Below are 23,374 nucleotides of genomic sequence, written 5' to 3'. Positions count from 1 at the left end.
GTGAGCCAATTAAACGGCGCCGAAATTGTCTTGTCAGAGACCGCGCAGTCTTGGGATTTTCGCTCTCTTCGGGCCCCGGAGCCAAAGCGCGCGATTCGAGTGAGCCAATTAAACGGCGCCGAAATTGTCTTGTCAGAGACCGCGCAGTCTTGGGATTTTCGCTCTCTTCGGGACCCGGAGCCAAAGCGCGCGATTCGAGTGAGCCAATTAAACGGCGCCGAAATTGTCTTGTCAGAGACCGCGCAGTCTTGGGATTTTCGCTCTCTTCGGGCCCCGGAGCCAAAGCGCGCGATTCGAGTGAGCCAATTAAACGGCGCCGAAATTGTCTTGTCAGAGACCGCGCAGTCTTGGGATTTTCGCTCTCTTCGGGACCCGGAGCCAAAGCGCGCGATTCGAGTGAGCCAATTAAACGGCGCCGAAATTGTCTTGTCAGAGACCGCGCAGTCTTGGGATTTTCGCTCTCTTCGGGCCCCGGAGCCAAAGCGCGCGATTCGAGTGAGCCAATTAAACGGCGCCGAAATTGTCTTGTCAGAGACCGCGCAGTCTTGGGATTTTCGCTCTCTTCGGGCCCCGGAGCCAAAGCGCGCGATTCGAGTGAGCCAATTAAACGGCGCCGAAATTGTCTTGTCAGAGACCGCGCAGTCTTGGGATTTTCGCTCTCTTCGGGACCCGGAGCCAAAGCGCGCGATACGAGCGAGCCAATTAAACGGCGCCGAAATTGTCTTGTCAGAGACCGCGCAGTCTTGGGATTTTCGCTCTCTTCGGGCCCCGCAGCCAAAGCGCGCGATTCGAGCGAGCCAATTAAACGGCGCCGAAATTGTCTTGTCAGAGACCGCGCAGTCTTGGGATTTTCGCTCTCTTCGGGCCCCGGAGCCAAAGCGCGCGATTCGAGTGAGCCAATTAAACGGCGCCGAAATTGTCTTGTCAGAGACCGCGCAGTCTTGGGATTTTCGCTCTCTTCGGGCCCCGGAGCCAAAGCGCGCGATTCGAGTGAGCCAATTAAACGGCGCCGAAATTGTCTTGTCAGAGACCGCGCAGTCTTGGGATTTTCGCTCTCTTCGGGCCCCGGAGCCAAAGCGCGCGATTCGAGTGAGCCAATTAAACGGCGCCGAAATTGTCTTGTCAGAGACCGCGCAGTCTTGGGATTTTCGCTCTCTTCGGGCCCCGGAGCCAAAGCGCGCGATTCGAGTGAGCCAATTAAACGGCGCCGAAATTGTCTTGTCAGAGACCGCGCAGTCTTGGGATTTTCGCTCTCTTCGGGCCCCGGAGCCAAAGCGCGCGATACGAGTGAGCCAATTAAACGGTGACGAAATTGTCTTGTCAGAGACCGCGCAGACTTGGGATTTTCGCTCTCTTCGGGCCCCGCAGCCAAAGCGCGCGATACGAGTGAGCCAATTAAACGGTGACGAAATTGTCTTGTCAGAGACCGCGCAGACTTGGGATTTTCGCTCTCTAGGGCCCCGCAGCCAAAGCGCGCGATACGAGTGAGCCAATTAAACGGCGCCGAAATTGTCTTGTCAGAGACCGCGCAGACTTGGGATTTTCGCTCTCTTCGGGCCCCGCAGCCAAAGCGCGCGATACGAGTGAGCCAATTAAACGGTGACGAAATTGTCTTGTCAGAGACCGCGCAGACTTGGGATTTTCGCTCTCATAGGGCCCCGCAGCCAAAGCGCGCGATACGAGTGAGCCAATTAAACGGCGCCGAAATTGTCTTGTCAGAGACCGCGCAGACTTGGGATTTTCGCTCTCATAGGGCCCCGCAGCCAAAGCGCGCGATAAGAGTGAGCCAATTTAACGGTGACGAAATTGTCTTGTCAGAGACCGCGCAGTCTCGGGATTTTCGCTCTCATAGGGCCCCGCAGCCAAAGCGCGCGATACGAGTGAGCCAATTGAACGGCGCCGAAATTGTCTTGTCAGAGACCGCGCAGTCTTGGGATTTTCGCTCTCTTCGGGCACCGCAGCCGACGCGCACGATACGAGTGAGCCAATTAAACGGTGACGAAATTGTCTTGTCAGAGACCGCGCAGTCTTGGGATTTTCGCTCTCATAGGGCACCGAGCCAAAGCGCGCGATACGAGTGAGCCAATTAGACGGCGCCGAATTTTCTTGTCAGAGACCGCGCAGTCTTGGGATTTTCGCTCTCATAGGGCACCGCAGCCAAAGCGCGCGATACGAGTGAGCCAATTGAACGGCGCCGAAATTGTCTTGTCAGAGACCGCGCAGTCTTGGGATTTTCGCTCTCTTCGGGCACCGCAGCCGACGCGCACGATACGAGTGAGCCAATTAAACGGTGACGAAATTGTCTTGTCAGAGACCGCGCAGTCTTGGGATTTTCGCTCTCATAGGGCACCGCAGCCAAAGCGCGCGATACGAGTGAGCCAATTAGACGGCGCCGAATTTTCTTGTCAGAGACCGCGCAGTCTTGGGATTTTCGCTCTCATAGGGCACCGCAGCCGACGCGGGCGATACGAGTGAGCCAATTAGACGGCGCCGAAATGGTCTTGTCAGAGACCGCGCAGACTTGGGATTTTCGCACTCATAGGGCACCGCAGCCGACGCGCGCGATACGAGTGAGCCAATTAGACGGCGCCGAAATTGTCTTGTCAGAGACCGCGCAGTCTTGGGATTTTCGCTCTCATAGGGCACCGCAGCCGACGCGGGCGATACGAGTGAGCCAATTAGACGGCGCCGAAATGGTCTTGTCAGAGACCGCGCAGACTTGGGATTTTCGCACTCATAGGGCACCGCAGCCGACGCGCGCGATACGAGTGAGCCAATTAGACGGCGCCGAAATTGTGTTGTCAGAGACCGCGCAGTCTTGGGATTTTCGCTGTCATAGGGCACCGCGCCGCTCTAGGGCCAAAACCGCTGCATGTGAACTAGGCTTCACGGTTGTTGCGGTGTTTCGGTCGTGCGGTCGTTTCGGTTGTATGTGAAGGCATTGCAAGTAATTTAGTAATTTAGTCAATTACTTTCCATTTGAGTTATTTCTACACTACTCAAATCGCTTTTGAGAACAATACTCAGTAACTTAACGTAATTACTTTTTTGAGTAACTTGTACATGTCTGATTTTAGCAAGCCGACTGAGGAGTCTTACCATCGCATCTATTTATTTTGGAAGGTAGTACTGTTGCCTCCTAAAATACTCAAGTTTATTATATACCAAATTACGAACAAATATTTCGCTAAAAAATAAAGCTTTTTTTTTTCAGATTTATTTGTATTGGATGGAGCGATACTATAAAAAAGACAATATAAAAAAAGTCGGTAGGCCTTTCTGTGATTTTATACTTTTGGAGCAACTGAACCGATCAATCGATCATATTATTTAATGAGGGACAAAAAATAAAACTATATGTTATTTTGATATTCCTTATTCAGAATCGTAAGAGAGAACTGACAGTGACTGGGGATAAAATGTGAATGAATATTTCAAAATACAGTGGTATGAGGTGACCCACTGGAAACTGGCAGAGATGCGACCTCCGAAACCCTCACCTGAATTGAGCCCCGCCCCCCCCCCCCCTTTTTTTCTGTATCTTTCAGAACTATAGGATCCCATCAAGTTCCTGCCCGGTTCCCAGTTTGCAGTGATGGATTTTGGAACCCACCTTTGTTTTCATTCGTCTTCAATCGAAATACTTAACAAAATGTTTGGACAGCATACTTTTATATTTACGTGCATGTAACACTGACTTAAGATTTTTCACACTTAATGTGGCTTGACCACTGCAGCGTGCATTTCAGATGTATTTATAGTGTTCATTAACATACCCACTAAAATGGCTACCCAAAGTATTACAGCCCGCGGTTAAAAAATAGCCAGAGCATAACGTTGGAAGCCAATATTGGATAAGTCAATGATTAAACTTAGATGGCAATATCGGTTGTAAGAGTCGCAACTAACGGCCGTCCAATGATGGCTTTAGTTATTGGTTGAGTTGTGGCCCAACGTTGGCTTAAAAGTTGGTTAAAAGTGGTCCAACGATGGCATGAATGATGGTTCAATTTTGGCTTAAATACTGGTCGAATCGTGGTCCAACATTGGCATTAGTGAATGGTCTAACATTGGATCGGGCTGGGCTTTCGAGAAAACCAACGTTAGGCCGATATTGGAGATCATTTTTGCCAGTATTGGGCCGATGTTGGTCTAACAATGGTGTTGCTTGGGCAGATTAGTACGACTGAATCCCCTCGAGGACTGGCTCGGCGAACAATTTCACACCACGACCTCTAAACTCGTCAAACACAAAGTTGAGGCAGAAGTTGACGGAACGCACCGATTGGCCTATCAGGACGATGACTTCGCGCTTTTTTCGCCGACGTCCAAACGGCGCGCTCTGTGATTTTTCGGCTCCAACTTTGTGTTTCACGAGTTTAGGGCCCCTGGCTGCGTTTTGCTACTCGAAAAACAAGTCATTGGTAGCAGTGTTTGTATATTTTACTTAACCACTTCCATCCTTTTTTTTTTTTTTTTTACGCATTGAATACAGCGGGCAAGTGTTCCAAAATGCATGTTTGGCGCCTTTGACCATCGGACTGCAAGAAGAGGCACACCAATCAAAAGGGCAGCTTAGAGAATACGCAGGGAACGCGCAGTGACGAGGAGGAAGCCAAGCCCGCGCAGTCGTTGGTTCAGGTCGGGGAGGAAACAAAATAACACGGGCGCCTCTCGAGTGCAAAGGAATGCACGAAATGCGCGAAGAGCAGAACTTGCACGCTGTATTGGTGCCTGCTGACAGCAAAAGAACTAACTTTTTCTTTGTCGGAGCGTTTTTCTTAAATCTTTCTCATCTGATGGGCGCCGAAAACCTTAGAGAGCGAAGTGCTGGTGTAGAACGGCGAGGAAAGGAGGATGAGATCGCGATTGACCCGGGAATGCGCAATTTAAACTCGAACTTCAGGTCGATAGCTACGTGTCGTTCAAATCCGGATCTAAAACGTCCTGTACGAGAATGTGGATCTAGCTGTAAGGAGGAATGCAGCTTCGCCCTGTCATGTTTCTCTCTTAACTTCGTCTTCGTCGTTTGAGCCGTTTTCATCATGTAGAAAGATTTTATGCCAATAGGTCTTCGTTTTGTTTCTTATTCCACAATAGAATTGTATGTTTATTTTTTCCGGCTTTCCAATTGGTTTTATATATTTTTGCTTTCTAATAATTTATGTATCACAATTGCTGCTCTACTTTGCGTAAATTACTTCTACTTTATTTACAATGTTGTTCCTTCTATCGGTACTAAATATTGGGCTACCGTTTGATTGCTAACACTTTATTACGAAGCGGACCCTTCAACAGTTTACTCTCAAAACTTTGGAACCCCTGCCTTAATAAAGTTTTTAATCATTAACTTGTTTGAAAACAAAAACACATTTTGACGTGACTTAACCTAAGCTCTTTTATAAAAAAAGAAGCTACTTCAATCAATAAAGTAGAGACGTTTATTTATATGCGAAGCCGAAGACTCAATGTAACCCTCACATAGACACGGACATAGTACAACAAAAAGTAAACAAAACATATTTTGAATGTGTTACTCACACTGGATCGGCAGCGTCCTAGATTTTACTCAAAATTATTTAGATTGATCAATCTCCACTGCATAAATTGAAATGCAACCGCCTGTTTTACACATACGGGACAAATATTTATTTTATCGCCTTCGTGAATTTTATCTCTACTTATTTTATCGCCTTCGTGAACTATGATGTTTTAATTAAGAGAAAAAGCCGGCATGAAATACGTACACTAGAACAACTGGCTCCGTCATGCGAGCGGTGTTACCCCAAGCGCCTTCGAAGATTCCTACAAGGATGAATTTCGTTTCGTCACCACATACGCCGCCTTTGCTACGCACGTAATCTGAAAGTATCAAATATTGGCTTGAGAAACAAGTACAACGCAACGAAGCTCGATGAAGTTTTCGCTCTCTGTCTGAAGCCTGGCACGCATGCAAGCTCTTCCAATTTATTATTCCCAATATCGATGCAAACAATTGGATATGGTAAGGCTTCGCTATTTTAACTACACCTCTCTTCATGTGACGAACAGATCTGGAATCTAACGATGAAAATGTTCTCCGAAGGGTACACCCGCGGCAGCGGACGCTTAAAAAGAAGCTGAACCAAGTTTTTTCAAAAATCTGAGTTAGGGGTGAACATATTCTATAGCTTTTTGTCCTCCAAATTCGATTAGGCAATATACCCCTCGCAAAAAAACAAAAAAAAACTTGCACAGCGCGAAAATTCATGGGAGTCTTCGGTGCGCCCTCCCATCGTCTTTCCTCCGAATATCACGTAACATACGCGAGCAGGCGCAGGTTACCAAGGCGGCGACGGTCGAGCAGCCGAGTCGGACGGGCGCACAAAAATCGGTGGGGGGGTCTGGGGTTGGAGGGTATCGCTTTGGCCAGCTTGCGAGGATGCCCCTTTCTCATCCCTCTCCTTTGTACCGGCTCCGTCGTCTGCTACACCAGCGCATTGTCGAACCTAGTCGAACCCCGAGCCACAGTTGCGGTGCTAGATAAGCGTATTCGGTGGCACAGCAAGACGCGAAGGTAAGACACGACGCGTCACGTATCCAGATTAGTGCACAACGCAGACAAGAGTCGACCCGGGTACCACAGGCAGCACAGATACGGTACGCCGCCAAATGCGTACGACGTTCCGGCGGATGGCCGGGATGGCAGTGACGGCTGCTGCTGACGGTAAATGCCGCGACTCACGCTCAGTCGCAACGAGAAAGCGCGTGATCTGTGCCGAGGGTTCCCAAAGTCCTTCGCCGTCGTGGCGCTCTACGTATTGCAACCTGTCTATCGCCATCGGCAGAAGTAAACGTAGACCGCCTTTGAAAACTGCGAGCAGAGATGGCCGCAGGGATCCTCTCTGGCTCCGGTTATCTGTCCAAAGCATCGAGGCGTCATCGGCGGCATCCCTGTGCCAGCTTAGGGGCGAGCAAGGGTCATCTGAACCCGCCACGCCACTTTTGCTAGATTTACACCGACCGATGTTCGGGCTCTTCCCATCACTAAAAATGAGGTCCGTTGTCGCTGTAATTGTAGCTGTTGATGTAGTTGGCGTATAGTAGGGCGGCGTCTATTGTCGGTATTGAACCAGCTTGAAAAGGTCGCCCAATACTTTGGGGATTCGACCCTGGGTCGGCTGCGTGTGAAGCGAGCGCGTTCACACAAACCTCAGCCACAGCTTTGACAATCTGCCTTATACACCAACTCAACTCTCCTACGTCACGCCGCGGTGGTGGCGCGTCTGTCGCAGTTCCGGTCTGCGGCGGTGGGCACAAGTCGCCGTGCGAGACACGCATTCTCGTGTTATTTTCGGAGAAACCAGACAAAAAAACCTGCGTTCTCGTCAAAATGCTACGACGGGGACTGTACCAAAAGAGTCTGGAAAAATTCTAAGATCAGTTTTCATATGTTTCTGCCCGCTCCGTTCGTCCGAGTACGTGGATAGTAGCCATGAAAAGGGCAAACCAGACGCTGTCGAACTACGATTGCTTGTGCTGGCAGCACTTTGTGGTCGGCAGATGTATTTGTTTTGTTCCAACATGAACGAGACAAAATCGCCAAGTTGTCCGGGCCACCCGCGGGTTCAGTGCGTCTCAAATTCACACGGCCGCATGATCGTTCCAACTTTCGACTGCTCTTTCAAACTTGCCTGCTTTTTGTCGTCGGCTCGTTCAAACAAAAGCGGCCCGTAGACCAAACTTCGACCCGGTGATTGCAATAAGAAGTAATTGCAGGCCCCAAAAGACTTACGTAGGCTCGGTGTAAAAGATGTTGATCATTGGTACCAGTGGCCACCACCGACTTGTTACGCTTGGTCTGTTCCCGCTTCCGAATTTCAGTATCGACGTCGATCATCGCCGCTACCTTCTACACTTTTGCAGCACGAGCGACGTCGCGACCGAAAATATCTAGAAGAATCTCATCATGGTTTGGACGTCCATTCTGCGGCGTTCACGCGAATAAATCGCCGCACGTCAAATTATTTACTCAAAGTTTAGCGGTGTAACGAGCCTTGATCATTTCGCTCAGGCGATTAAAGTGGTAAGACATTGCTATGAGGACGTGGAATAGACAATTCCAACGCGAAAAACAGTATGCAGACTCACACAGACGCCGACAACGTGACATTCCAATGGTTTGTTGACGCGGGACGCGGTGCTTTTTGTCCGCACTTGATTGCGCAAGCGTTCGAACTGTCGTCTGCTCTTTCAAGCTTGTCTGCTTTTTGTCGTCAGCTCGTTCAAACGACAGCGGCCCGTAAACCAAACGTTGACCCGGTAATTGCGATAAGAACTAAGTGCGGGCCTCAAAACACTCTTGAAGGTTGGATGGGGTAAGTAGGCTAAGTGTAAACAGAAGATGCAAGAAGATGTTGATCATTGTTACCAGTGGCCGTCACCGATTTGTAATGCCCGATTCTACTTGCGGTTTTCAGTATCGACCTCCACCATCTCAGCTACGGTCCACGCTTTTGCAGCCCGAGCGACGTCGCGACTGAAAATAGCGAGCAGAATCTCATCGTGGGAGTCAGGCCTTAGCGCCCATTCTGCGGCGTCCACGTGAAATGAATCGCCGCAAGTCACATTATTCACGCAAAGGTTTGCATCGTTAATTCTGCTGAAGCCGCTCAAGTGGTCAGACATTCTTAGGAGGACGTAGAATAAACAATTCTAATGCGAAAAAGAGCACGGGGACTCCCACCCACGCCGAAAACAACGCAATTCAATGGTTTGTTTATGGGCGACGGCGGGCTTCTTGCCCACCGTCCACTGCGCATGCGCGGCGCCGGTGGCGTCCGCTAGGGGCGCTCCGGTTTGTTTGTAAACATGAGTTGGTGCATATACGATATTCGCGCAACAAACATATGCGCGTCAGTCTCGAGTAGTGTCCGCTCGATGGCCATAGTTGCTGTGACGTCACGACAAACATTTTCGTCATTCTTAATTGATGATAATTTAATCAAATTGAATTGTTGAGATTAAAAAAAATCTGCTAGGTGGCTCAACCCGCCGCCCGATTATAATGGTTCACCCGTATCCATCCATGCAATACCAAGTAGAAGAAGCACCGGCGTATTCCGTCATCCTTAGTGGATCCCTGAACTGCACTAAGGCGAAACGCGCCTCAGCTTGACTAGAGTATGGCGTAAAGTGGCAGACGCGGGTGCTTGGCTACGCCGCGTGCGAGCGTCGCGCTGTCGTTAGACGTTGAAACACGCGCTGGCCGCCAGGCACCTCGCCGTTCGTTGCAGGGCGAACACTGAGGTGCATGCTCGTGAGAACGAAGCCAATCCTAGGTAACAAAGCCGTGGTGCTGAATGAGATGGCGTCGTCAAAGATGGCCAACGCTCTGCAGAGATTGGACACGACGATGATGTCAACGTTCGGTTCAAACATGACTCGAAATCAAGCGCCGACGCAGAAGTGGTTTCCAATCTGTGTCCAGCGTTGGCCTCCTTTGATGGCTCCATCTCATTCAGAACTACGGCTTTGTAATGTAGGCGGTAGTGAACCAATGCACCGGGAAAGTGAGGGACAGGAGGCGACGAAAGGGACTTAAGAACGCCGAGCTCTGGTTGGAATGATTAGTGGGTACACCTAAGCCTAGCTGCCTTTGTTGCACTGCACTAGTCGAAAGAGAACGAATGCGAGAGCCAAATACCGGACGCCTGCGTTCCACGTTCTAGCGCGCTCAACTAGTGCAGTGGAGACGAAGGCAGCTAGGCTTAGGTGTACCCACCAATCATTACAACCAGAGAACGGCGTTCGTGCGTCCTCCTCTCCCTCTCCCTCGTGTCCTCCTCGCCCTCCGTTTTACGGCGCATTGAGACTTCTCCGCCAAGACCTCACGGTAAGGGAACGCAGCACCGATATCCAAGAACATCGCCATGACGTATCGCAGATATATCGTTGCGACTGTTCTGTGGATTAACGCAGGACTGCTTATTTCGAACTCCGGTCTCGCCTTCCCTTGCACTCGGCGCACCGCAACGGGCGGGGCTTCTTCGAAATTTTATCTGGCGATTACGACGCTTTTAGTAATACAACAGAAATAAAACTTAAGACACATGATTGTAAGGAGGCCACACTAAAACTTGACCATTTTTTTTTTTGAAGTTAGGACACCTTCAGCGTCCCCTTGATGCATGACGTCACCATATTCAGCGACCAATTCCGTGGTGTTAAGGATGGTTAACACGCCTGTATGAATCCGACCGAGCGCAACTGTAGCAGCCTGCGACGTACGCGTTGCTATGGCAAGAGCTCCGTCGGATCCACAAAAAAACGAAGTAAAACCGGTTTTGTTGGACACGGCGCAGCTGTTTCCATAGCGCCCCGTACGTCGCAAGCCGTGGCAGCTGCACTCGGCCGGACTCGACGCAAGTGTTTGAATCGCCATTAACTTAGTGAAAAACCTTATAAGATCTTACAGGAGCCTACAAGAACAATATAGGAGCATATAAGCACAATATACGATTATTTAACAAGTTATAAGAAACTGACAAGAAGTTTCTTATAACTTCTATTAAAACGCATTTAATCATATAGCATAAGAACAATATAAAATTATAGAAGAAACTTCGTATCAGTTTCTTATAACTTTTTAAATAATCGTATATTGTTCTTATATGGTAATATTGTCACGGGTGGTGACGAAAAACAAGAAATAAACAGGAAGGAATAAACGTTTAATGTGGCGAACTTGTGCCAAAAATAAAAGGTACAAAAGATAATAACAGAGCGTCGCGGGCGTCGAAGTCGGCGTAGCAGCAGAGACGAACGCTGGGGAGCGAAAAAACTGACTGCAGATCGCCACGCGGATCCCCTTATGTACACGTGTGGGCTCCTGGAATAATCGGCGTGGAAGGTTCGGCGTGTAGAACATTCCGACCTCGAACAAGCAACACGGTTCTCGAATTTAACAGAACATTACTTTACAGAGTCTACAAAAAATGTGCCTCCGCGGCCAGGAATCGAACCCTGGCTTTCAGCTTGGAAAGCGAGCGCGATAACCGTTAGGCCACGCGCGCGCTGCCTACTTGCCCAGCTGCGCGCGCGGCAATATATAATTCTTATCAGCTCCTCTAATATCTTATCTGATCATATGCGTTTATTGGCGGATAAATTTCTGATACATATAAGATTTTAACTAGGGTTTTGCAACAGTCCCACGGTTAGCAAGCCGTAAAGCTGGATTTTCTACATCACCTACCGAAGGCAGGTAGTTACGTAGCGCGTATAGCACAGATTGCGCACGAGAGTTGCGTCAACGTTCGGCTGGATCACGTGTTAAATCAGTGAAAACACAAGTCCCAGCATACGCAAAACAAGATTTTATACTCTTACCCGCGCTGGTCTCTGGTAGGTGTATAAAATCTAGCTCTACGAGAATGTTTTCTGTGACTCCCAGAGGATCATTCAGTCAGTCGCCTAACCTTTTACTCTCCCCTCACGTCCTTCTGCCTTGTTTTATAAAGGAAGCATACAGATGGAGTTGTAGACCAGGAACCACCTTAATTCCACTTTCTTAACTTTACCCTCATAGGCTATAGCTATGTTTGCATATTATGGCCTTAGGTGCAGCCCCATGTGGTATTGGGAGAAGTATGAAGTAGCGGGGCCCATTTGGCGCAATCATTTATTTATTTCCACTTCGGGTCTTCAATGGCCCACATTCCTCACGTATCTTCCCAATCCACAACCTTACTTTCTGCAATCTAAATCTTCTATGACCTGCGTTGAAAGGTCATTTAAAGGGGATATCTAGAAAAATGTCCAGTGAATTTCGATAAATAATCTCACATCTCCCGTGACATCTGCCGCCGCCAAACGCCTTACCACCGCGGAGCGATCATTTCTTCAGGTAAAGGAAAGCCATACTATTTTTAGAGCGCAGCTCCTAGGCGTCCGTTTCCGCGTTGAGCGGCGTCGCCGTCGCCGTCGGCGTGACCGCCCCCGTTGCATTATGAGAAGTCGCAGTTTCCCGGCTAGATTTAGCGCAACAACTGAATTGGTGTTGAAGTTATGCGACGACAGTTTTTCCACTACATAGAGCGGGAAAACTGAATGCGCAGTGTTGCATTATGGGCTGCCACAACCTACGCACCAATTGATGATGTCACGTGACGTCAATTTTCCCGCTAAATCTAGCGGTGAAACTGAAGTTGTTCATAGGTGACGTGACTTGAAGTCGTGTGACGCCATTTTCCCCGCTAAATATAGCGGGGAAATTGAATTGGTGTTGAGGTCACGTGGGATAAATTTTCCAGCTAAATTTAGCGGGAGAGCTGTGGGAAGAGGGGAGGGAATTGAGAAGGAGAGAAGCAGGGCACGGAGAAAGAGGGGAGGGTACGGAAAAGGAGCAGACGAGCATATGGAGAAGGAGGGTATGGATATTTAGCGGGGGAACTGTGGGAGGAGGGGAGGAGGAAGAGGAGGAGAAGAGGGAGGAGGAGGGGCATGCCCTCCCCTCCGTACCCTACCTTCCTCCTCCTCTAGATCTGCACTCTAATTTCGCATTACAGAGATTTGTAAACGTTTCACTTTTTATAACCCCCATCTTATTGTAAATGATAGTGAACGGAATGCGCAGCTAAGTAATAAAGCAACGGAGACCTCCGACTAAAACTTTGTTTAGAATGTATATAGTAGTATAATTTATTACGATTACCTATCCCTTTATGTTTTTTATATGTCGTCACACTTTATTCCGCAACAGAAATAAAACTCGTTCCTCGTCAATGTGGTCGCGTTTGCAATGTGCGGCCAGATGTTTTTCTTGACTGTGTACGTTCCAAAATTTCTTTTTTCGCCAAAAGCAGAAACATGTTTTTCCCATGACGAGTTACCCGATTCCCAATAAAGGATTTCAACCTGGAGTCCAGGTTCCCGAAATGCACCATCAACCGCAGACACGCCGTTTCTCAACTATACCGAGTGACGTCGCACCGTATCGATCCACCAAGTTCAGAAACCGCGAATCGTGACTCAGTGATTGCGAGGTTGGCTGGAGCAGTCTCCGGCGTGACTGATGTTTATGCTCCAGCGCAACGGCAGCATTGTGGAACGACGCCAAGTTACCTCACAATTCCTCGAATATCGAACGTTGATACCGCAGGCCCTTGGCATAGTTTATGGGTCATACTCACAATACCTCGACAAGTGTCTAGCTTTTCTGTTTCGTTTACTCTTTGAAGAAGCATAGAAAAAAAAACCTTCTAACTCGGTTTGTGTTTGACACAATCCAAAGCAGCCTATCTTGGGTATGATAGGGTTTCGTTCCAAGGCGTTAGTTAGCACTACATTCTATTATTTTTTTTTGAGGGGGGGGGGGGGCGAGGGAGGGGGAGTTGTTGTGTGGGTTTTCTCTGTTCGTAACATAATTTCCAAGTGCATGAAATTAGACCAAGTTGCGAGGTGAAAACAAACAACAAGATCTGAAGCATAATTCTGACATTTTCATCGGAAACTACAGCACAAAGAAGCGAAAACTGAGTATGGCGAATTGTTAGGCATAAGTACTGCATAAGTGAAATGTTCTAGATCACACAAATGTTTAGCGATACTCCAAGTTTCCCGACGCCTGCATTCGCGGCGCTCTTCATCAGATAGCTTAACGCGTACAATGTGCACACTTGAGAGTTGTTCCTAGAACGAAGCGATACTACCGCCAAACAGGCTGATGAATCCGGCTATCTTAAAGAGGCTTTTATACTCTTGAGCACCTCCCCCTCAATACGCACAGGTAGTCGAGCTCCTCCTCGCCTACGTCACTGCTCCTCGCCTACCCCTCTGGTCACGAAACCTCCCGGTTAACGAATCAGCACCGAGCCCCTCTTTTCTATCCCACGCGTCAACCAATCAATAACGAGCCTCGCGGCCTGGTTTTTATCTGGGCTTCGCGTAACTCCGAACATCTGGCCAAAAAACGTTTCACTTGAAAACTAAACCTTCAAGCAGTGAGCATACCGCTTGCACTCGTGGAACGATTCAGAGCGGAAATAGCCAGACTCTGACCTACGAATATCAAGTTATGTTATAACTTGGCTTTGTTGGGCTCTTAGAGTCTCAATATTGGCAGAGAAAAATACAAATTTGGCCCAAAGGACTCTGCTTCTTTGAATAATACTGCCGCTCACGCTCTGGGGTGATTGCAAAATTCTGACGGAGACACATTCTTGCCGGGATTGCGAAATTATCTTTTCTAGAACATAAGCCAGTCAAAGGCAGATTTTGACCTTAAAACTCTATGTCCACAGTGCGCTGCGTTATCTGTCATGCGAGACAGCGCCTGTTCACTGGCTACGTATTAGCCGCCCGACTGGCCGTGAGGGAGTCGACATCGAACGCGAAGGCGTTCCTTTGAAACTGTAAGCCTACGCAGGCAGTTGGGAAGTCGTTCGGTCTTATTTTGTGCTTCTGTGAAGTTAAAGTACATTTAGCTGTTTTTAGTCGAAAGCAAAGCGTCATGTTCGTCAGTTTTCGTCACCGGCAAGCAGCCCTCAAGCTACCATCAATGTTCCACAGTAGCATCGAAGCCAAACAACCCATTGAGGTCAACAAGAAAAAGTAGAAATCCCACTTCACAAAGAAAGAAAGAAAACATTTGAATTTCTTAAATGATTAAGATGCCTTAAATGTTAAATTTAATGTGAAAAAAGTTTTGTCATCTCTTTATTGTCCTTCCTTATTTTCCTGTCTTTATTATCATTTACTTCTCATATTTCCTCCTTCTGGCTGCTCTAGGCGAATTCCCAATTGACGTTAGCCTTCAAAGCCGCCGCGGCTAGGCAGTGATCGCATCGTCGCTCCATCTAGGGATCACAAGGTCGCAGGAAAGCGGGCCACGGACGCACTTTCCTGCTCGTGTTAACACGCACCCCCTTTGCCGATATTGGCAAAGAGGGATGTCGCCGGCGATCGGTCGCTAGGTGTTACGTTACCGCGTCGCTCCTATAACCAGCCAATCCGCGGACTCCGTTGCTATACGACCTATAACCAAGCCTTTCAAGATATACACTTTGCCGCCACCTGTCGGCGCTCTCAGAAGGTGTTTCCTAGCCAGTTTCTACAGCCAGTCGGGCTGTAGCGCCATCCCTTGGTGACGTTGCGAATTTTATCCACGTGTGCTCCAAACCAGTCCATAATGACCGCATGTACCTGGACACTGATGCGAACGCATTAAAAGTATGTTTCTCTAAAAATGTTTGCATAGCCCCCCGAACAGGACCCGGATCCTTTATGTCTGGCTTACATGGCAGCTCCACGGCTCATTTATGTGCATCAAATCAATTTGGTCACATATGCAAATTAAATTTAAAAAAAAAATCTTTAAAACTGTAAAAGAACAACTTACATTTCACACGCCCTTTGGTTTCATCATCGTAAATATGATTCCTGAAATCAGTAAGTTAACATTTAAATATCTCAAAATATCTAGGTTAAGAAAACAGCTTAAAAGGACATCGAACTTTACCCAAAAATATTGTCTAAGTTTCGGTTTAGTAAACATATCTCAAGAAATGAACTTCTCCCGAAAACAAAAGCTTTGACCGCGATATTGCACCGAATAAAACAAGCAGAAAATATATAACTGAAAATAAACATTTAATGAGGCGAACTTGAGCCAGTAAAACAAATATAAGTTTGCTATGCACCCTGCAACGGTGCCGAAGGGCGACTGCCCCAAAGCGGAGAGACAGAGAAGGAGGAGTTTGGAATAAAGTATAAAAGTAAAGAGCAGTTGCGTGGAGGGAGAGTAACCAGGTTACCCTCACACCCTCAGTTAAAGCTTTTTTTTTTGGGGGGGGGGGGGGGGAGGGGATGGGGGGGTTGGGGGTGTATAGGTAGACAAGAGGCAGTGAAAATTTCTGAAGAGCACTAATACATTTATATCTGTGCTTCGCCCAAGAATTTTATGTATTCGTGTCTATACAGTGTATATTGAAAGCGGTCCTGAACCAAAGCTTCCGCGGGGCCAAGATACAAATCTGCTCCTGGCTTTGCGATAATCTAAGCGGCCCGTAACTTCGTATGCGGGGCGTCTTTCATCTATTCTGGCTCGTTTTACTAATTGAGACAACCGTAGTCTTTAGCCTAACTCCGGCTAAAACGGTTCCCTATGTTTTGGTTCCTAAAAACGTAGAAATGTACCACCTCGCACCTCTATCAGAAGGACACGAATAAAACAAGCCAACGTATTTCGAACTCAAAGTGTCTAATGAGGCGCACTTGTGCCTGTATCTGAGATAAATAAAAGGGAACCGTCCATCGCGGTGAAGCGGCGACTGCACCGAAGAAGCGACCTACCGCTTTTATACACGCGCTGCGTTCAGGGAGGCTATATACAAGAACAGTAGACAACAGGAAAAATGACCTGGAACGTGTTCGGATCGGAACATTTGGAGTAAGAAAAAAACTGGGGCGGCTTTTTTTGTACCCCATACCTTCGCGGCGCGGAGGCATCGACTGTCAACTCCGCCATGCACGCCGCGATGTTTTCTGTCACGAAACTCATTTTGCCTTTGGAGCGAGTTGACAATATGCTTTAGCTTTAGGGTAGATATCTCCAAATGGAACCATGTTTCGGAACTCCCATGTGAAATCCCTCTGGTGGGTGTTTTATGGTTTTGAAGGATTTTTCTTCTGTTAGTACCTTATTGCGCATGCTAGCCCGTGCTAGCATTTAACCCGCTAAAGGCGTAAGCATGGAGTGTTTTTAGATCGCTTCGAATGCAAAAGCGGTTTTCCCCATATATAAAAATGTATCTTGGGCTATAACTAATTCGGTAAACATTTGTTTTCATTGAAAACGCTAGTTGAGTGTCCTTTTTATAAATATATCCAGACAGTATTAACTACTCCAGACAGGTCTAGTTGCCTTTATTTCTTCGTCACCAAGAGCTGGTGTAGGGTCGCCTTATGTTATGTAACGTCTTGCCGGGTGCAAGGCCTATTAAAATCTTAAGATCACCGTGCTTCTCTCAAAATATTCAATTATTTCAAGCAGATAAGTCAGTCGTTTCAAAGCGCACGAAATGATCGAAGATCGATCATCATCGGCAGTAGGAACTTTAGTCGTAATCTAAAATGCTCTCATTTTCGAAAATGTACACCAGCCTACATCGTTATCAGGCTTTATATGTTTTTCAAAGGCAGCTCGTTAATGCAGTCGGACGGCAAGTAGAGAGAACATATGGGTCGTCGCCAGGCTTCAGTGGATGGATGGTTTTAGTCCATTCACAAGCCCCAGGAAAACAATCCATTTTGCACAAAGTATTTAAGAAATAAAGAAATTATTTGAGGGATAATAAAAAGACGCTACGCAGCATTTCAAAATGTAATCCTTCAAAAATGTGAACGGCCGTCTTTCTCAGACTGTTTAAAAAGCTCAATTTAAGATGTAGTGTCTGATCCCGTTGTAGAGATAATATCTTGATCTGCGCTGCATTTAATCTGGTTAAGGGAATCAGTAGAACTACAAGTGCTAGACACAGAACAAGGGTATCCCTGAAGGACCTTAGCTGCATCTTTCAATGATCCAGAAGAAGGGCTGAAAATAGAAATCGGGAAACCCCTGCAGTCTCTCTTATCTTTTAAAAAAATCTATCCTATGCCTTTTTAGCTAGAAGAAAGCTACTCAAAGAGGACATATGCTTTATTCAAGTCTTTTTTATGCTTGCTTACGAGTTCCAGGGATTTTTGCTCTCTCCAACTCCACTGGGTTCCTTGATGAAGAAACCCGTCTGAGCTCGCCCAATGCCTAAATTAGCTGCGAGCGCCTAGGTGCAAACTTTTTGTTTCAACAGGAAACCAACATTTCGTGCAACAGTACCAGTACTTTGTAGTGCAGCCTGCTGAGCAGGATCTACTATCTGCTCTGTTACATACAGCTTGTCTTCACCTAAAGTCACGGAGACAAATACAGGTGTATCCAAAGTAAAATCTAAATTTAAAAGAAAACTATGTCTTGTCCAATTAGTACTGAAGCATTCGTTTTAAAAGGGTGGTAAGACAAATATTGATTTCTAAAACAATAAAAATATGGTCACTTCCGAAAGCGTTAAGAAGCCGTCATGTGCCCGGCATAGGGACCGTAGCTTTAAGATAGAGTTGTTTGTTGCGTCCGGTTAAGAAATGACCACACACCTGTCAAATAAGTATTTGCTTCATATATGGGATCACACCCTTGTGTGAATACTGTCGAGAACCTCTGAGTGTGACGTTCACCCTCGCTGAATGCCCTGGGTTTGAGAGTGACAGCCAGTTCCAACTCTTGCAGCTTTATAGCGGCCAGCTTTCTTTACATGCTGCACTGTTACTTGGAAACGGTCTTTTAATAAAGCGCACGTATGCTTTCCATTTCTTCGAAGCCGTCAGTTCCCTACACTAACTGTAAACTGAAATTATGGTTTTTAAAGGATCATATTTATAATTTTATTATCTGAATCACATACATCATTACATTCAAGCATCGGCTACTAAAACTTTTTTCCCTTCTGAACACTTTTCCTGCAGCAGAAATGAAATCTGGCGCTCTATGGCGTAAGATGACTATATTCGGTCAAACCTTAATCAATCAATCAATCAGGAACTTGCAATGTATTGTATTGTATTTGTATTGTATTTTTATTGCACTTTTATTGTACAGTGCCGCCTGGTGTGCAGGTATTCAGGGAAAGGCAGTGTGCCCATACACGTTTAGTGCCCCTGACACCGACCGGGCGGCGCTATAAATTGCAACAGAAATGCATAGATAGCTTAATCGTTGTAAATAAATTGCAAGCTAGACTTAAACAACGTAGGCTCTCTCTCTCAGTTAAAATGAATAGTTTGGATGCCAGTTAGAAGCGTTTATTTTTCTGCCATGTGAATAAAGAGGAGTACCGCACGCAAGAGAAGATGGGCGCACAAATCACCTAAAAGTAAGGACTGACCGCGTTGTACCAGAAGTCCCTGGAGTCCATGGAGGTTCAGGCGAACATTCGGAGGCAAATAAAGAGAGGCAACTTTTTCAAGGCGGTCTAAACGAAGACGTACTGCTACGGCTTCGAGGGGTGCGCGGTGCGGGACTCGAAGCAGGCAACCTCGCTTTGCACGATCACTAGCACGCCACTAGAAATGAAATGAAGACGGTCTTTCCGAAAAAATTAATGACATCGTAGAACCTGTGTATGATGAGACTGAAGATCGGTCTCTTCTGGAACGAGTTCAATAGGTCGAAGTACGTTCATAAACGAAGCAATATCAAAATATTAGCAAAGTCTCAGAGCATGCTGTTAAATTAATTTCGTTTATCTAAAGATGTCGAATATAACATTAAAGTAGGAGAGGCGACGAACGAATTGGGGATATTAACGTGTAACGAAATTATTTGGGACAAACCACTGGCATATTTTCATTCGGCTATGGAGTCCGCGATTCTATGGCACTCTGGTGGGACGCAGGCGTGGATGACTCAGCAGAAGACTTGTCGATCACCTCCACCTCTTTAGACGAGGGTTTGGCTGGAGCTTTTTGTGGACTTGTAGCCCGTCGTGGCACTTCCCGGCATTGACACCAAAGAGTCAGCGGCTGCCCTGGGTAGAGTCTCAATTCCATTCCCTTCGGCCTTTTGACTACTGGCGGAGCGGCACGAGGGACTTGCCGTTCTGAGGTGAGCGGGCGAGACCGTCACCCATCCACCCCAAAAGGGGACTTTGAGGTGCGCTCAGGCATGACAGTGGCCGGCCTGTCTCAAAGAAGCATGCATACAACATCCAGGAAAAGAGGGGCACTGCTGCTGCAGCTGATGAGTTTAGGCAATGATGGCTGCATCCAGGATTTAAAGGGAGACTAAACTACTATCTGGGATAGCCTATATATAGCGATAACTCAGCCTATACGTTCTAAGCATCGTAAAACAAAAAGCATTACATTCATACGTGGCTGATTTCTCCAGTAAAACTGGAATCCCAAAATCGCCATCAGATGGCACCATGGGATGAGGACGGCAGAGCCGTGCCCTTCCTCATCTTATGGGATGATGAACCTGTCTGCTCTCCGCATAAGAGGAACTTTCGGTCACACTTTTTTTTGTGCCCGGTTATCCTATATTTACCATATAACGTTCTCTGTTTTTATTAATTTTCACTTCACTTTATTACTTTAAAGACCCTTCATCAGGGGGTATCACATAAGGGGTGGGTACACATGAATCAGTTCTTAGGTGCCATAAATATTCAGAGGGAGGTGTATGAGATGCTACATTGTCCATAAAAGTTTATGGGCAGGTGACGGCAGCGATGTTGTGGGAAAGGCCCTTCCAGTCTGAGGCTGCTCGGGGAAAAAATGAGGAAAAAAATGTGACAGTACGGGCGCGTGGGCGTGCCACTTGGAGCGGATGACCAGTGCGTTGAGAAATGCGTGTCGGCGGTATGATGTAAGGCATGGAACCAAGCGGAGAATAATAGAACTTGTGAAACAAGGAAAGCGTGGCGATGCGACGACGGGTAGAGAGGCTAGGCAAGCCTGATTCTGCTTTCGCAGTGCGCATGGGAGGGTTCAAAAATACTCCGCTAGGACATTCACTGTATCTGTGTCGTTGCGACTTGAAAGAAGAAGTGTCCATCGTCCCTTTGTTTTAAGTGTGTTCTTCTTTCTGTCGTCTTTCTCCAATAACCAACACGCTCCCAAGTTTATATACTTGCAAACCAGTACGCAGGCGAAGAGCAGGCCAATATTGGACAGGAAATGCAAAGGCTGCCGTATTTCTTCGTCTTTTTTTTATTTAATCTCACCAGCACTCAGTTCAGCACTAATAAACAAGCACATCTTATTGCTAAATGTTCGCCTGTCCAGTTTTAAGTATGTGCGTCCGGAATTCAAAATTTGTAATGCGCGCCGAATGTGCTCGTCCTTACGGCCGCACCTTGTACTACCAAATGCCTCCCTTCTAAAGAGATTTCTATCCACCTACCCCATCCAGATTTGACCACTCCGCTCAGAAGAAGGATTATTTACAGTGGTTTCGTTCATGGGGTATTCTTTCATAAGAGTCGCGCTCATTGCAACAGTCGCCTCGTTTGCTAACTGGGATGACATCATGCATCAATGACTAAACGTTATTCATATTGTAGGTGTGGTCGGTGGCACGATTATGGGGCCGCTATATTCAAGAATGCCTATCAATAGCCACGGCCGCAAGGCAGCAAGGAGTGTGCTTCCTGCTGTGAACGTGTCAAAGCTGTCCCAGATACAACAGCAGGGCAGACGACGGAGTGCACGGCCCTTGCATGATGCCGCTGAAATTTAAGCGTCGGCTTGGTCTTTTTTGCCGTTTTGGCTATTAGACTAAATTCTAGGTGCACGGCGACTGATTCGGAAATGGGGATCCTCAAAGAATATTCTTCTTGCAGGCCTCAGGGTTCAGCATGGCTGGGAGGTCGTCGGGAGCGTACAAGGACGGCCAGAAACGGAATGCATTATCTGGAACCCTCATCAAAATGTCACAATGACAGGTGGCGCGGCAGGAATATCTAACAGAATTAAATTTTTAATCTGGAGAACTAGTGCCACAACTTAAGTACAAAACCCTAGTGAAAAACCTTATATGCACCAGAAACTTCGTCGTCCACTAAATGCATATGACCAAGTAAGATCATAAAAGAACATACAATATCCTTATAAGAACCTAGAATAACAATACAGGATAATATAAGACGCTATAAGAAACTCTTTATCGGTCTCATGGCAGCCGTTGACATCATTTTGATTCACTGACGGTTAACACTTTGTTAGATCAGTTCGCAGTGTCACAGATAGAAACGAGCGGACATATTTAGAACTAAAATTAGCATTTAATAAAGCAAACCCCCACCGTATGTTAAAAACAATACCAATGACTACGAAGGTGATAAAGGACTTCTCATCCGAAAAGGTTCGCAGAGTTTTAATAGAGGCGCCGTGTCCAAGAATTATCTAAACCAGAACACACGAAAGCAGACAATAGAGCAAACACGTGACTTCCTCTGGTGTCACTTTGTCAATGCGACCAGTAGAGGTTTCTAACTTGAAAGAAACGGACAAGGTGAAAATTATAAATACAATAGCTACCGGAGAAGTTGTGTTGATATAATTATTGAGCGGGACTACTTGAGCGATATTTATTTTTGTTTAAAATAACATCGCTCAAAGCGACAAAATACACATTTCCTTTTTCGCTCGCTAAGAAAGCTTACCGCCAAAACTGCCGGCATAAAACGTAGATATCTCAAATACTTTCAAAGGTACGTGGCTGATTCGGTAGCACACACGGCTGCCACACGGAGGCGCGTGTTTCAGACACCACCTGACTACTTTTTATTTAAACAAAATAAGTTGGTGGCCTAGTTCGTTGAACGTTATAAAAAATATTAGCGCGAAAGACAAAGGAGGGCAGGACACGACGAGCGAAAGACAAAGGACATATTTTGTCCTTTGTCTTTCGCTTGTCTTGTGCTGTCCTCCCTTGTCCTTTGTCGTTCGCGCTAAAATGTTTTATGGTGATTTTATTCTACCTGTCGCCGCTCTTCTAAAACCCAAGAGCGTATTTTTTAGAATTTTTTTTTACCTGTCAAATTTTGAAAAAAATTCGAGAACATATCCTATATAAAAAAAACACGTGGTCCAAAGCATTTTTAAAAAAAGCCTGATCGTCTCGTTGCTTCACAAGTTGTACGGCGCTTTTTGTCCTGTGTTACAAGCACTGGATCACTTAACTTAAATTACAAATGCGACTATAATTTAATTTTTGACAATACTTCGGTGAAATACTGGAAACATTCAGAGGCAGTGCTAAAAAAGCACAACCAAACTGCTTATACTCACGATGTTATTACGCACACAATATCTGCTTGCTGCACGCTACTTTCCAATTTTTTGTCATTTATAAATTTCTCAAGAGCTCTGGGTACATTATAAATATTCCGGGTATGAATAAGAGGCGTTGTCTGTAAGGATATGTAAGGTTATTTCTCGTTTTGACAGCACCAAATTTCTACACCCATAAAATATTTGTTTTGGCGAAAATATTTTTAACCTGGGAAGAACTAGAACGCAATAGTAGCCTTTCCGGAATACAAGAAACACACTCCATTTTACTAATATAATCCGTCAAGACATTTCAATTCAGACGACTTATATCCAGCCGAGGCCTGCAAGGTCTCGGTCAATATTTAGACAGCTACCTTTAATAAACCCGTATTTTCTACACATGCATTCGATCCGCCGAATTATTCGAAAATCTCGAATAATAGAAATTTGAAAGTAAAATTGAATAATTTGGTCGATTATTATTAGGCTCAAATTTAAAACTCGAATGTTTATAACCTCT

This window comes from Ixodes scapularis, unplaced genomic scaffold, assembly GCF_016920785.2.
Source record: "Ixodes scapularis isolate PalLabHiFi unplaced genomic scaffold, ASM1692078v2 ptg001857l_1___fragment_3__unscaffolded, whole genome shotgun sequence".
NCBI lineage: Eukaryota > Metazoa > Arthropoda > Arachnida > Ixodida > Ixodidae > Ixodes > Ixodes scapularis.
This window is presented reverse-complemented; position numbering follows the sequence as displayed.